Source organism: Salarias fasciatus (genome assembly GCF_902148845.1).
Source record: "Salarias fasciatus chromosome 7 unlocalized genomic scaffold, fSalaFa1.1 super_scaffold_4, whole genome shotgun sequence".
Lineage (NCBI taxonomy): Eukaryota > Metazoa > Chordata > Actinopteri > Blenniiformes > Blenniidae > Salarias > Salarias fasciatus.
Genome location: NW_021941229.1, coordinates 14,170,994 through 14,183,945, shown reverse-complemented (window position 1 = coordinate 14,183,945; position 12,952 = coordinate 14,170,994). Strand labels below are relative to the sequence as shown.

Genomic DNA, 12,952 nt, shown 5'->3' with positions numbered 1-12,952 from the left:
CGCGCACACACACACACACACACACACACACACACACACACACACACACACAACACACACACCATCTGTCTTTCTTCCTATCTGCTGCCAACACCATGGGTCTGTCTGCAAAACAATGTGAGGTGCTTCACACACAACACGCATGCTCTGTGCAGCCATGAGACACTTCAGCGATTAAACACATCTTTAGTGAGTTCAGGATGCTGAACATTAAAGCACTACTGATGCAGATCAAGTGAGTAAGATCATGAGATTGTGCAACAAATGCAAAAACAAAGCAGAGTGTCTACTTGGGAGGGTAACCATTCTAATCTGACTGAACTTTGACTGGACTGTTGGAGAAAGGTTAAAGATGTGACAGTTCAGCGTTTGATAGCGAAATGCTGCGCCCTACTGGATATTAGTCAACATTGCACCAGATTTTTTTTTAATGGATGAGATACATGTTCATATTGACATCTCTAACTGTTCGTGTAAAATGTTCACTTTGTATCCTAAAAGGTATCTTTCAATAAATAAATAAAAAGTATTTAAAAAGTAGACACTGAACTGCACTGCTGTTTTTTTTCTTCATTGTAATTTATGGGAAGAAACTGTTTGTTTCAGTCTTTTATTGTTGTACTTCCTGAAAGAAATTGGAACATATTTAGAATTAAAAATCAAAATGAAGTGATTATTTAATTATTAGTGAATTCTTTTTTGCAGTTTTAAAACTGTTGTGTGTATGGTGTCAATTTTCAACGTATTAAAAAAAAAGACTGAATTTCATTGACACAAGCAATCATTTTATTTGAAAAAAAGTGAATTGCTATGTACAGTACGTAAAAAAAACACAAGATCAGTCTTTCAGCGTTTCACGTTTTTCTGCTTTTCAAACTCATTTCATACAGTTCTGTGAAAGTCGGAGCATTTCTGTACATCACTCAGCAGAGGACAAGTAAAAACAAATCCCTCCATCATCTCCATCAGTGAAATCAAACCTAAACCAGTAGGCATCCTCTTGGTCTCAAAACACACACTTTCTTCATTTCAAGACTTCAATTTTACAATTCAGTGATTTTTTTTCTTTTTTGCTGACCAGAGCACGCCCCCTGCTGGACCACAGCATGAAGTGGCACATGAATCCTTGCTCCCTTGAACTCTGACCTTAACAGCTGACACCCAGACAAGAAAAAAATATGCTGGAAAATTATAAATATTAATTTTAGGATGTCCAGTGGGCAACTTTGACAAAGAAAGTAACATTTTCAGAACTGTTTGATATTTTACACAGCCGTCACTGTATTGTTTACGTCCCAGGTTCTCGGAGTTCGGAGGGTCCGTGTCTTCATGTTCCTCTTTTGTATGCATGGGCTGTCTCTGAGTTCTCCGGATTTTTCCTATTTGCCATGAATGCATTTGAGGTTAAACGAGAGTGTGGGATTGTCTGCCTCTTTGTCTTCCTCTTTGTGTTTCCTTTCACAGTAAATCCATTTCTGAAAATGTGAGTTTTAATAAAAAACTGTTTAGATTTTACCACCCGCTTACACCTTTTCATCAAGGTTTCTTCTCAAAAAAAAAAAAAAAAAAGAATGATGAGCCCCTCCTGAAGCTCCCAGGCAAACCCACAATTCAAAAAAATTGAAATTCCAACAGTATCTTGGATGGGTGTTCTGCTCCTCGGGGATGTCAGCCCCTTTATTGATATGATTGCATATCTCTGACAGATGGCTTCAGCCCTCTCAGGCTTCTACGCTCTTAATACAGCAACAGTAGTAACACTGACCGGTCAACCAAAAAGCAATTCCTTGAAACAAAAAAAAAAAAGTATTCTGGCAATTTTAGCTCTATTGCTGGAACATAAAGCGAGAACATACAATCAGAGGACAATCTCTGTCAGTTTTAATAATTCTCAATCTGACAACAGAAAAAAAAAAAAATCAAAATATAAAAGATGCCTGTTGCACGTTTTTCTTCGGTTTGACAGCTTTCTATTTAAATGATCATTAAAGCAACATTTTAGTTGGTGTAACATTTACAGCTCCATGCATCGATCCATTTGAAATATTCCTTCGAATGCTCAACCTGAGAGCGGACCAGACCATGATCAGAAACGCCTCTACACTAAGTGAAACATTGCTTTAGCTCAATTTCAGAGGGCAAATTTCACATTTTGTCTGCTGTTTTCAAGCTACAATTTGTGCAATTTGGTCTAACAATTTAACCAACTCACAAAGCCCTCACACTGAAGTCGATGCATTACTTCTGCAAATGTTTCGTTCTGATACATTTATTAATGCATGCCTGATACATTTTTAATGAGATTCAATGGGACTGTTCGATACATATTTAATGAGATTTTATGAGCGAGGGCTCCCTCGCAATGAGCACTGACAGATCCTCACCAGTTTTAAGTAGCAATGTCCGCAATGAGTGGAGATTCTTCGATTTGGGACAAATAAACAGGACTGAAAACCAAAAAACAAGAAATATTGATGATGTACAAAAATGAAGGAACGTAAATGGACTGAGCAACACACACACACACACACACGCTCACTCACACAGACTAAACATCTATAGATGAGCTATGTGGGGTTATTGTCGTTTTTCCGGCTACAGTGTGCGACAGGAGTTGCTTTTCTGTGGTTTGCAGGAGCAAAGTCAGATCCTCCGGCTCCGTCCGGCCCTCCGGGCTCACCGTACACGTGTCGGCGCTTGTACTGGAAGAGTTGACCACCGTTCTCTCTCCTACCATCTGTTCCACTTCGCCTCTCTCCTCTCCTTTTTGCATTTAAATATTTTAAGCAGTGAGCGTCGAGTTCCACAGAAGAAACTGGATTCTGAGTCTACAGTGAGTGCAACACGTTTTCAAGTGAGGCTCTCGTATTTGGATTCTCGCTCCTTGCTGAATGTCCTCTTTTAGCTGCCTTCTTCGTCTCCCCTCGCTTCTGTCAGTGTTCGGGCTGGACTCTCGTCCGTCGTCCCTCGCGATGGAAAACAAGACCATACCACCTCCGGGCGGTAAGTGCAAAGCCAAGAGTCCCGTCATCGGGGCGGGGGCTATAGCTCGCTGTGGCGCACGGGGGGCTCCAGCTTGTGCGACAGGGCGGTGAGGACCTTGTCGAACTTCTCGTAACGCTCCGACTGGCTGCCCTCGGAGCCGCGGCTGCCCCACAGCAGACGCATCTGGAACTCTGTCTGGAAGATCTCGCGTATCTCCGCTCGTTCCTGAAAACCTGCAGGGGAAAAGATGGGAAGTTTACTCCACTGTGAAGCAGCAATGAGCAGGAAAACAAAGAAGTCGGCTAGATATTATTTAACATCAAGCTTAATAAGTATTTCAATACACAGGTTGCTGCACACAAGTATATGACTGCATTATTTTAACAGTAAGACTTTGTCTTGAACGGATAATAAATGTATATATTTCAAATTCTATTTAAAAAAAAAAACTGCTGCAAACCAGATAACAAAACAAATAAAAAAAAATGTCACAGAATAGATGTTCTCTGGCATTTATGGCCACTTAAGAAACTCGATTTGTAAGACATGAGATAACAACTGAGCAGATGAAGAACCGGATGAAGGAGCTTTGAGGTGTGATTACTGCGCCACTTACGCTGATCGTTCATGGTCAAATATAACGATTAGGCTCTGATCGCAATAAGCCTGCAGGGAAATCAACCCAAGTTTTCTACAAAGCAATCCGCCTCAGTTCTCCATAAAAAGAAATACAGTCGCAGAAGACGGTTTCCGAGCAAGATCTGGACATTTGGATTATAACTACATGGCAAAAGTGGCCCTTTAGTTTATGGACGTGTTGAAAAAGAGGCAACCTGAGGTCAGAGTGGTCGATAGCAGAGTACAACAAAAAAAACACAGACGTGAACTGATAACTATTGACAGACAGTTCAATAAAGCAGTAATGGCCTCGAAGTGAGAACCAGTGGTGAAGTATTGAGGATCAATACAGTTCACACACAAACCACACACACACGACAGAAAATTACAACCTTGTCAAGCAATTAATGCAAATTCAAGGAAACCCTACAATGTCTGCAAAGGTTTACTTGAAAAATTCAATTTGCTGAATTTTTTTCTGCAATTTTTCACTCATCGACGGCTGCGGAGGAGTCCATCATGTCATGTCATCACATCGTAGCAGAAGCTATTATGGCTAAAAGCTCACATATTCCAAGATATAGTGCAAAACACCACATGGGCGTGCTCTCTAATGTGCTGTACAGGAGCACAGGGAAGATATTTCACATTCTGTGAAACACTGTGGTGGAACATGAGCGCAGGTCCTCCCTGGACGGACACTTTTCAACAGGCTGGTGAGTGATTTAAACTCATAGCAATAAAAATCCTTCACGTTAACATCATCAGTAACTATATCAATTATTTTTTCACGTGGTCGTCTCAGGGTAATACCACGATTAACAAGGAAAACTCAAAACTGAATAATGCTAAATGCATGATGGTGAATACCAGTCACCTTTAGTGTGATGCGTGTTGTTTATTTCATGCATGTTTGAGAAAAGCACTGCAGTTTTCCCTATGATGTTTTGACTTTTAAAGACTTTTTCACCCTTTTTATGCATAAATTAGCCTTTTCTTGAAATCCATGTTGACAAGTCATATAATTTAAACAAAGGAAAATAACTTGAGCATCTGAAGCTCTTATATAACACAACATTACATGGCTAATTTCTTTTTAAGAGTCAATAGTTTGTATTTTAATAGAAAATCTTTACCAAGCTTTGCAGTTACGGCCAAATATTCAGATGAAAAAGTGACAAATTCCGTTGAAATATTTGTGACAATTGGTTGTAAATTGAAGATTTTGAAACTGAAGATGGTGTTGTTAGAAAATGTTCTTTTCTTTGGGTAATTGTGTGATTTTCGTGAGGGAACAGACTGTTTTTTTAATCGATCGGCTTTCAGATCATTCTGAGGTAAACACGAACGTCTCACCCTGCAATTTGGTCTCTGTGTTGTTTCTGTAGATGCCGCCATGATGAGCGATGGTACGAGCTGCCTCCAGGTGGTACATGACCACATCCACTCCCACCTCGGCGCTCTCCCAGGGCTCCAGCGTCTCCCCGACAGCCAAGCCCCGCTCCAGCAAAGACAGCACGGGAAGGATGTGGGGGAAAGACGTGTTGGACAGGGTGCTCGATTCTGAGAGAAGAGGGGGAAAAATGGTGTCCAGCTTTATAGAGAAAATAATCACACAGTGACACACAGATCTGTGTGACACCAGTGAGGGTCTCACCTTTGCCGTCATTCATATTTTTCATGAAGGGTTTCAGTTTCTTTTCGTACAGGATGGCGCCTTCTGTGTGTCTCTGGCGTAAAGTGACCCACGTCTGCTCAAGGCGGGAAATCTGCAAAGGCGAACATGCACACAGAAATTTGTCGCACTTCAGCAAAACACGGTTCTGATACAGGAGTTTCCACAGTCTAGAGAATAAGATGCCGAGTTTCTTGCTATGTCTCACAATTTCAGTTCAATCGCAGAAGTGAAAGGCCTTTTTGTGGATTTCTTAGTTTGCTGCTGTGGGTTTACGTTTCTGAGGAACCCCCCACCCCCACCCCCCCCCCCCCCAGTTTCTTTTCGCTTAGTATTTATGCATTACTTCCTCACAATCCTCAGCTGATGAACAAGTTACTCCACAGTGACATTCAATCCTATGCTGAGCTTGTATTTCCTACACTATATAATAAACATTATGACTGATTTATATAAAAAGAAGCAGTTCGTGCTCAACCAGACAATGGAAACTACTGCTAATAATGGGATCTTTAGTCCGTCTCACCTGAGGAAGATCCAGAGCTCTCATCACAGCAGCAAACCCAAACATGTTGCCCATATTGCTTTTTAACTCTGCTGCTAACTGGATGGTCTTATGGAGCAGGGCCGCCCGCTCCTCTGTGCTCCCGGTGCAGCCCAGGAGATCCACGGCCACCATGATGGACATGGTGTAAAATCTGAAGGGGAAAACAGCAGCAGTGTTCATAGAAAAGGCTTCAAATGAATTAGAATGTTGCTAAAAGGATGACCGTAGATATAAAGAATGAATGACAGAGTGTGTTAAAGCGCAGAGGTGGACTGTCGTACCTCTCGAGCAGGTCAAGCCTCAGCTGGTGTCCATGCGGTAGTGTCAGTAACTCCAGCCCTGAGGACACTCCCATCATCCTTTGCACTTCAGCGGTCACACCAAATATTCTAGCAACCTTTCCCAAAGAGCGAAGAGAAATACGATCAGCTGAGTGTATCACAGCAGTATTGTCGCTCAGTTTTCCTGTGCACGGGAGCGTTTCGGTGCGTACCGTGCAGTCCGCCATGGTGATGTGTTTCGCCGCAGTCCGAGCGTCCACCTCGGCCAGCAGCTCCTTGACTCGCTTCAGCACAGACATCTCCAAGGGCTTATTCTCAGCTGGCATAAGGCAAGACTCGTACCTGCACAAGGAAGATTAAAGCGCATTAGATGGAAAACCGGACATGAGCACCGGCGAGGACCACCGGGACGGGGATTTTCAAGTAAAATTAAAAACAAAGCCCTTACTGGAAAATACTGGCAACTTTACAAAGTAATAATACAAATTTCTACTTGGTGAATCTGAATGGACAATGTGGCTCCTATTGATTTGAGCTGTTAAACTCAAACAAAACAAAACATTTGTTCAGCTACTGGTTTTTTAGTGGATAAAAAAAAATTATTCATGAAGTTGTTTCTAAATCACCAGAAACTGCATTTCCACTGCGTTTACTTCCCATTAGCTAACCGCGGCTCCCAGTGCACCAGTAGATAACATCGCTCTTGCTGGAGAGTGAGCCTGGCTCCATTTGCGCCGCCACAGCATCAGCTGCTAAACAGGACGAGACGTGCCAGCCATCGCTGCCCGAAGCATCAGTGGCTTTTTTTTTTTTTTCCCCCCTGCCTTTAACTGCCAATTTCCCCAGCAGAGCTCGCAGCGATTCAGCAATAATCCCCACTGCACCAGAATTTCACAGAAAATGCGCGACGGTCCAAAGGTGCCGCCCGCGCTATCGCTGCTGCCAGCTCCCCGCGCTGGCCATTTTTCCCTTTTACAAGCCTCATCTGCTGTGTCCTCCCTCGGCGCCGTGAGCCCAATAAAATACAGTATCTGCTGTGTGTCTGACCACAGCACAAAGCCTGCCCCGGGCCATTTCCCACAGGATTATCAGTTGTTTACTCAGGTCTTTTTTTTTTTTTTTTTCCCGGTCTCTGTTCACTCACAGCTGTACTGCAGTGCCTGTCAAAACTACCTCACTCACATTTATTTTTTGCACCGTGTGACGAAATATCGGCAGCGGAACCGACTTTCGAACAAAATATGACTGTGAAGAAAACCGTGGGGACAGCTGGGAAAACAGAAACATGGAAGTTGCAGATGTAACTGATATGGTCCGGTTTTCTTCTCCTCACAGCTCCGTGCAGCGGCGATATTTCATGATATTTTTTGATAACATGCCCATTTGAACATTTTCTTCACCATGCCGATTTAAATTCTCCTGACAGTTGCTTTTTTTTCCCCCAAAACCTGAGACATCTGTTCAGGCTGACACGTTTGAAAGTACAGTCACGTCCATCATGTGTGTCTCTTACCTGGCCGGCCTGAAGGAAGAAGCAGTCTCCACTGTGGAGTGCTGAACACCCTCCCCCTCCTCCTCGCGCCTCCTGCCGTCCTTCTCCACCCGCAGTCGCTCCACGTAGCTCTTGGTGGGGGGTTTGGGCGGCCCGGCGGGGCAGGGCCTGAGGTCGCAGTAGCTCCCCGCGGTTTCTGAAGAGTGTGCCTGGTAGCTCTGATGGTGGGCGGGCGACGAGTGCGCCGAGTGGGAGCCGTGCGCCGGGTGCTCCGCGGGGTTGCTGCCGGCTGACGGGCTGAGCTGCGGATCGCTGGAGCGGCGCATCACCGGCGAGGGGGGGACGACGGCCAACACCCGCCCACCTGAGTGCGCTCGCTGTCTGGTGACTGAGGAAAGAAAACGCAGCCTGAATATCTCAGAGAGGACTGAGAGAGTGTTTGCTCGGCGTATGCGTGAGGATCAGGCACTTACTCGCACAATATGCAGGAGATATTTGTGCCTCGCCGACGGGGGACAGAGGGCAGCGGTACTCCTGAATCTGGTCCATGCTCATCGCACAGTTTCGCATTGCATCTTTATGGTGGTGGATTGTCGATGGGCTGCAAATGACAAAAAATTTAGACAATGTCACCAATCGTTTTTGGTCCAGCTTTCAAGCTTCTGGGAAGGAATCCCCTCGAAAGGAGTGAAGTCTAGGGTGTCAAACGGATGACAGGAAAGGCGTGATCAGGGATGTAACTGTGAATTACTTCAGGGTGAGAGAAGGCGGAGAGATTCACGTTGGTGTGACTGTCAGAATAAACACACGTTTCACATTTCGGGGATTTCTAGTCTAAAAAAAAACACATGTGGGACTTCAAAGCAGGAGCAGGAACATGTCGCGCAGCGTGATCTCTTGAGAAACTACTGCGATGATAAAAACTTCCAATTCAAAAGTCATGAGTGTTGATTTATAGATAAATCATGTAGATTTAATTTTTCTTTTGATCGTTTTTGGGTCACATGAAGTCATAATGAGCCATGGTGACACAGCAATCACACGCACATTAAATGGCAGAGAAAATTAACTTTACGCATGAATTTAAACACATTTTTCTGAAATATGATCCAATTTCAGCAATTGTGCCAAAATACTGTCTGGCATGCCGATGAGAGCCTAAACCCACCACACACGACACATTTCTCTGCTCCCACTTTGCAGATCCACCTTCAAGTTTCAAGCAGCGTCGTTCTGTTGAAACTTGAGTGATCCGGTGCCGAAGCAGCCGAGTGCGACTTCGCTCTGTGGACGAGGTGCTCAGTAACAAGGGGAAAGGCGGTGCGATGGTGTTTGTGAAGGCAGGAAGCTGCAGCAATAAGGAGGGCAGATGTTCAGGGATTAACACTGGTGGAAAACACACACGCGCGCATACACACACAACCTGCAGTGGGGAACAGGATCCGGCTCAGGTTCTGGTGCTGCCACTGGAGTCTCAACTGGACTGGGACTGTCTGAGTCACTGATCATATATGCAACATAAAGCAACAATGAAACAACGACATTTTAGACGAAGACTGCAAAGAAAAGTCTGTTAATGCTGGCTCCCGGTGTTTATTGCGTCAGGAACTGGGAACTCACCTGTGAGGTATCATCTTTTCAGTGGTCAGCCCGTCCGTCATGGTGACGCTGCGCCTCTTGATGTACGCCCCTCTCTGGCTGGACGGCGAGTAGGCGGAGCCTTGCTTGCTGTTGGCGAGGGCGAAGGTGGCCTCCAGGTAGCGCAGGGGGAGGGTCCTGCTGACCGGACAGTAGATGTGGACGGTGCTGGACTGGAGACCGGTTTGCGCTGGCCGATGTAAAACCGCACCAGCTCCTGGACCGAGTCGAAGCTGTCGGACTCCAACATATACTGCACCTGTGAAGAACATTACAACAGATTTATGGAGTCAGTTTTTTTTTTAACTGGTTGTTTTGTGTTTTTCTTTTATTGCATTCAATACGTAAAATGCTTCTTCAAGTCATCTGGACTGCTGGATGCACATAAGAAATGGGAAAGACGGGCAGGAATTAAGGCTGTGAGACGGAGGGACTCACAGAGGCACAGCTGGCCAACGAGGCACACCTGCACCAAATGAGCCTCTGCAAGTAATTACCCCAATCATTAGGGGCAACAAGAATAATAGGCCTTTTTTTCCAAACAGACCGATGCATGTTAGCTTACAGACACACATAAAGGCTAAACTCAGATTCCATAATGACTCACACATTTGTTTTATGCAACAGTTCTAACAAATGTGACTGGATGAGAGTCAGTGTTAGTATATGGAAAATATCGTGAGATATCCAAGTAAAAGTACCTTTGTCTCATTGGATTTGACCAAAACTTTGCTGATCTTGAAGTGCAGCACCTCATTATCCCACCGGCAGGTCAGGACATAGTCCCCGACGCTGGTCAGCGAGTCCCGAACCAGGAAGTCACCGTTACGCACAACCAGAGTCTCTGACACCTGCATGGAGAAATAGAAAAATGTTAGAAAAAGTTAGAAGACGAGAGAGCCGGGAGCAAACCTGGCTCGCCGAGCTTCAGCCTGCGAGTGAACATTTGCTTCTGACACTTTCACCGTTAAATAATTAAATTTGGAGAACAGTGATTATTCATGACAATGCCTCGGACAGCTTGTGTTGCTGAGCAAATACGAGCATCCTTCTCGCTGCCAAAACCGTCTCGTCTACGCACAGTTTGAATTGGCAATGACCGATAAAAAGGCCAACAACAGGCACTGCAATGATCTTCCAAAGATGTATTTTTACAAGTTCAGCACTAGCAAAAAAAATGAAACTTATTTATCATGTATTGACAAAACAAGCAATCTTAAAAAGCAATTTCCCATTCTTGGTCAGAGAAACAGCTTCAGGCTGTACATCTTGCTGTTACTAAACACTGCAGATGTGTGTCTGGTTTCTGTGAGAGGAAGTTGCAAATATTGATCTGAAAGCCAAACTGTGAAGGAGACATATTTCAAACTGAGCTGCATAACCTTTAAAAAAAACACCTGCGTGTTGTTTGTGTCTGGAGATTGAAGGTGAATAAGTAGAGCCTTAAATGTATTCAACATAGCATAAAGCAAGGCTCTCAATATGCAATACAACACAGCAGAGGTAAAGAGAGGCCAGCAGGAGGCAGTAAACACACAGATCAGAATCTCAGGAAACACACAGCATCTTCTTATCACTTCTGCTGGAGAACATATTGTCGAGGTGAGCAGCTTGTTTATCTGATTTCTTGCCCAGAATTGAAGAATGTAGCAGATTTTACAGTCACACTACACCGTTGTAATGGTCAGAACTCTGGTTTTCCCCTTGATAACTTCAGCTCAGCTCAGGATTCTGCAGCTCGAGTCGGGATCTCAACAAGCGAGAACATCAGCAACCCGAGAATCTCTGGATTGGTTTTACATCTGTACTCCTTTACCGTTACTCCTTTCACATGCTCTTGAGTGAAACGACAGAACCTAAATGCCATTTGAAGCAACTCTTGTGGCTCTGTTGGGCCAATCTGGAAGACCAAAACCAACAATGCAAGCTGCTGCATCAGTTTACATGAGTAACTGAAGAGTGAAGACAGATGAAAATGCTGAAACCTTTTTAAAAGGAACTCATAAAGCTCCCCCTGACCAACGGTACGTGAATCTCAATGAAAGAACAGAAATCCAGGCGCCTGTTTCTTGCTCATTTGCAGTACAGTCTATGAAAGACAGTCAGAGGCTGTCACTAAATTAAACTTTGAAATACTTGTTCTGTATTTCTTTTCATTCTTGTCTGTCCTCTCGTTTCCTGGGGAGAACTTCTCATATCCATTTATCTGAACATTTCTAAAGTCTGGCGTTGTGGGGACACGTCGGTGAGCAGGACGAGAGCAAAAACTTCTTAAAAATGTTTTACTTTTCCACACTTTTTCTTTCTTGATGCCTCTTTATCCAACTTTAGGATGCGGGCTGCTGGAGTTGATCCCTCCGTGAAACCACTATGCAACTTTCACTGATCATATCTTTGTATCATGTCTCTGAACTGAACAGCGCTGTGAACCGACGGCGCTCATCTGGACAATAAACACAGCCTAAATTATTACTTGAACAGTTAGAAAAGCATTCTGAAGATCACCAGGCTAAGAGTTTCATAACAATTCATCATATGGACGAAAAGGAGCAGGAATGAGGATTGTGGTCCGGGAAAGCTGATGTACAGTACATCATCGCGTTTTTGTTTGTGTGATCTAGTTATTAAGTACTGTTTTGGTAACCAGGGGGCCTGGGGTTCCCCCAGGTTTATGCTGGGGCAAATCCATGAATACATGAATAGATTATGCAAATGAGTAGAGGGAAGACTCACAGATGGCTGATTTGAATCTGTGCTTGTGTGTGTGTGTGTGTGCGCGTGTGTGTGAACGAGAGACAGAGGTTGATCAAGGACAGGGGCCGCGCGTCGACGAGAGCGCGCAGCCACATGTGCGTGCAGCGTGCGTCCGCTGTCTGTTTGTCTGAATCTTAGTCACCAGCTGTGAAATTCAATTGCTTACATCAGCAACACACGCAGCTGTCTGCTTGGCAGAGTTTCCCCTCCTTCTGAATGCTAAAGCAATTTCTACTGAGCTGTGACAGATGATGGGATTCATTAATCAGTGTCATTCTGCGTGTAAAGCATTTAAACGGTACTTTCCAAGCCAAAATTTTCCCAGAGTAATCGCTCAACTAATACCCCCGTCCTGAAACCATGTCAACCCACAAAAAACATGAGTGAAGTTCTATATTTTTCCCATTGGTTTCTAGGATTCCAACATGGAGTATGAAGTGTGCATGTTTGAAATACAAACCAGAGCAGCGATTCAAAATATTTTTCCATATTTTATCATCATGTCAGAGAGTGAGACAGAAGGCTGAGACAGATGATCAGAGTCATGCACACGCCAGTCTGTCGATCTCTCAGAATGTGAAAACCAGGCAGACATTTAGGAATCAGTGTTATGGTAATGGACTTTACAGATATGGTGCATTTCCACCATTTCAGCAGTGTCCAAGCTTCACGCCGGATCACATTCAAACATTATCTACACTCACACACACCAAAGGCAGCGACTGTCATGCGATGTGCTCAATCTCCACTGGGAAAGTTAAGAGATTCATTGTCTTGTCTGCTTACATTTCGACACATGGACAGATCACGGGATTCATAGGGGAGCCTCTGCTGCAATTCCCACGCAGCAACTAACTTGGTAAGATTAACAATTGTCATGCAGGACGAGGTCCTCGGCATTCAAGATCTCTATGTGGAACAACTGCTAAGATGTCACAAATGGAAACTGATCAGAATACAGG

General features: G+C 44.2%; 1 pseudogene; it reads right to left on the bottom strand.

The window, feature by feature from the left end:
• Positions 1-2,811: 2,811 nt before the first annotated feature.
• The window catches only part of LOC115383440 (SH2 domain-containing protein 3C-like), a 10,190-nt pseudogene continuing 49 nt past the window's right edge, over positions 2,812-12,952 (bottom strand).